Genomic DNA, 3,748 nt, shown 5'->3' with positions numbered 1-3,748 from the left:
ATATCTCGAGTTCTAGATGTCTAAATGACCTCAAATGTTTACACAGATTCAGTAAGACATAGGCCTACAACTTTCATGTTTTCATCAAGATCTAAAAAGACCGTTTTCAAGTCCAAATTATAGCAACAACGGAGAAGTCCGAATCTGTCCTGCAGCCCGAATATTGTTCAGTGTTTGGCCCATATCTGAAGTTCTAGAAGTCCAAATGACCTCCATTTTTTTTCCTGGAAAGCTGAGTCAATTTCCTACAACCTTCATGTTTTTCAGTGGACCCAGTTCGGATGGTAGCATTTTTGTTTTATTCAGACAAAAAGATAAGGATTTTCACCAAGTCAAAAGTTGGTCACCCACTCAACAATTAGTCATCAAATCAATAATTCCAAATTTTGGCCTATAAAAGGAGGCATTTGCCATGTATTTGGGGGCTTGGTTGTTCAGATCAAGCTCATGCTCTTTATTTCTCTCTTTATATTTTTTTGTAATTTTTAAGTTTTGCTTTCATTAATATCTTGTTTATGCTTTTCATTTCCTTTCCTTTACTTAGTTAACTTGTATTTTCTTTATATTCTTGTTTTGTTTATTTATGTTTCTCTTCTTCATTATGTTTAGCTAAGTTTATTATGTCAAGCTGAAAATGTTACATTAATGGTGTAAGAATAAATATAGTGTAAACTCAACATAGATCTTAATGTTTAATATTAACATGTCTTATCTTTTTATCTTACTAATTCTTAATACCTTGCTTGTTAAATGGTTAATTTAGATTTGTGTTATATAACACTTGGTACAGCAAATGCTTGGCACTCTTATAACCCAACATTATGGTATTACCTACACCTAGGCTATGAAAGGAACTTGATTTGTTGTTAACATCAGTTAATATCATGAATTCCTGATAATATTTAAAAGTTTGGTGTTATATAATTAAGATAATTAATATGATCATGTTAATAATTTATAATGAGCTATTAATGAGAAAATCATCCGATTGGAACCTCCTTTGTGTGTGGTTTCCAGTTGAATAATAAGAGTTTATATTATACTTGTTGAAATAACATTGGTGGATCCTCTAACCTTGACATTTGTTTTTATCATTGTTTAATCCTTACATTAATCTTCCATCTCAAAGTTCTCATTAATTTCTTCCTCCTCTTATTATTATTATTATTATTATTATTACTACTATTATTATTATTATTACTATTACTATTATTATTATTATTATTTACATTCTGTTTATATTATATAATTTATCTCTTTGATCTTTTCATAAACTCAGTATATAGGCTGGAAACCTGTGACCCGATCTTTTAGATCATTCTCAGGTATAACAACGCCACGTACTGAGTATTATTATTGTTGTTGTTGTTGTTGTTGTTGTTGTTGCTGTTGTTGTTGTCTTGTTATTTATAATTTATACAATTAACCTCTATGTGGTTCGACCCCAGTCTTGTCGGTTATTTATTACTTTGACACTCCTGCACTTGGGAGAAGACATCAATCTTTTGGTCGTGTCAAGTTTTTGGCGCCGTTGCCGGGGAGGTAAATTCTTGTATAAATTATAGTATTTATTTTATTTTTTTTAACTTTGTTTCTTTTGTTTTGTTTCTTTTTGTTTTTCTTTTCTTCTTCCTTTTCTTCTCTTTCTACACGTGCATGAGAGTTTGGTCACGTACATTAAATGCTAAACTTTGTAAAGTATACTCATCGTTTTTAGAAAACATGGCCGAAGAGTATAATCAATCGCTTTATAATGAGAATAATCGGGTTAGAACACTTAGAAACTACATGAATCCAACAAGAACAATTGCGCGATCATGTATATTTTTTCCTCCTGATGCATCTCATTTTAATTTTAAGCCAGGCATTATTCAACTTTTACCTTTTTTTCATGGCTTAGATCTAGAAAATCCATACTTGCATTTGAGAGAATTTGAGGAAGTTTGTAACACTTACAATGAGTCAAATTGTAGCATGAACACCATCAGATTAAAGCTTTTTCCTTTTTCTTTAAAAGATAAAGCTAAAACATGGCTATAAAATTTGAGACCAGGATCCATTCATGCTTAGGATGAAATGCAACAACAATTTTTAAAGAAGTTTTTTTCATCTCACAGAACAAACTCTTTCAAAAGACAAATCACCACTTTCACTCAAAAACCAGGAGAAACATTTTATCAATGTTGGGATAGGTATCGAGACTTGATTAATACTTGCCCTCATCATGGTTTTGAAACATGGAGATTGGTTTCACATTTTTATAAAGGATTAACACCTAAACATAGGCAAATGGTGGAATTGATGTGCAATGGAACTTTTGAAGATAAAGAGCCTGGTGAAGCAATGGAGTACCTAGACTTGCTAGCTGAAAATGCACAAAATTGGGACACTACGGGCACTTATGAGGCACCGGGTAAAACTCAACCTCATACATCTAATGGACGTATGTATAACCTTAGGGAAGATCATGACCTCCAATCCACTGCATCTTTAGCTAGAAAAGTCGAGGCACTAGAATTGAAATGGAGTGGTCAATTAAAATCTGTTCAAGACATTGTGTGTCAAATATGTGAAACAAATGAACATGCAACCAATGATTGTCCAACTTTGCCTTATTTCAAGGAATGCCTCCATGAACAAGCCCATGCTTTAAACAGTTTTCAAAGGTCCAATCATAACCCATACTCGCAAACATACAATCCTGGTTGGAGAAATCACCCAAATTTTAGTTGGAAGAGTGATAACAATAATGCACAAACTTCACAGCCATCGTTTCAAGCACACCATAATTTCCAAAATTTTCATGGTTATGCACTTCCTTATGCTCCACCTTCTAGAAGAAATCTTAAGGAAACATTGTATTCATTCATTGAAAAGCAAGAGATAATCAACACTCAACTTGCTCAAAGCATGACAGGTTTTAAAGATACTCTTGCAAAGTTAACATTTGTTCTCAGTTTTCAAGAGAACGGTAAGTTTCCATCTCAACCACAGCAAAATCCAAAGGAGAAATACAATGTAAATGCAAGTAGTTCTAGAAGTCAACACATGGATCAAGTTAAATCAGACATCACTCTTCCCAGTGGTAAGGTTATTGAAAAACCCATTCTTAAACCTTGTGAGAAAGATGATGAGTCAATCTCTGAGGCTAAGGAAGGGGTTGAATCTGAACATTGCAAAGAAAAGACTGATTCCCTACCAGCACTTCCATTTCCTCATGCCATGACCAAACGGGAAGCAATCGATAATGAAAAAGGCACCGAAAATGTTGTCACAGATCATTTATCAAAGTTGACAATAGATTCGACATCCGACATCACACCAATCAATGATTACTTTCCTGATGAATCTTTACTTTCTCTTAGTTCAATGCCTTGGTTTGCTAAAAATAACAATTTTCTTACTTCAAGATTTTTGCCAGCTCATTTGGATAACCAAGATAAAAGAAAGTTTTTGAGCGACGTGCAAAACCTTTATTGGGATAACCCTTACTTATTCAAATATTGTCCTGATCAAATATTTCAAAGATGCATTCCCGACAATGAGGTAAGTAGTGTTATTAAATTTTGTCACTCTGAAGCATGTGGGGATCATTTTTCGTCAAAAAAGACGACTGCAAAAATCTTACAAAGTGGATTTTACTGGCCCACCATGTTCAAGGACTCATATGCATTCTGCAAAACCTGTGAAAATTGTCAAAAGGTAGGATTTATTTCAAAACATAGAGAGTCTTTAGATAATCTTTTAT

The 3,748-nt window shown here is 33.2% G+C and overlaps 1 pseudogene; it reads right to left on the bottom strand.

The window, feature by feature from the left end:
- Positions 1–2,120: 2,120 nt before the first annotated feature.
- Positions 2,121–2,231, bottom strand: LOC118056770 (small nucleolar RNA R71; annotated as a pseudogene).
- Between the last annotated feature and the right edge of the window lie 1,517 nt (positions 2,232–3,748).

This window comes from Populus alba, chromosome 19 (assembly GCF_005239225.2).
Source record: "Populus alba chromosome 19, ASM523922v2, whole genome shotgun sequence".
NCBI classification, from domain to species: domain Eukaryota; kingdom Viridiplantae; phylum Streptophyta; class Magnoliopsida; order Malpighiales; family Salicaceae; genus Populus; species Populus alba.
Note: the sequence above shows the minus strand (reverse complement) of the source record. Positions and strands in the feature narration are given on the sequence as shown.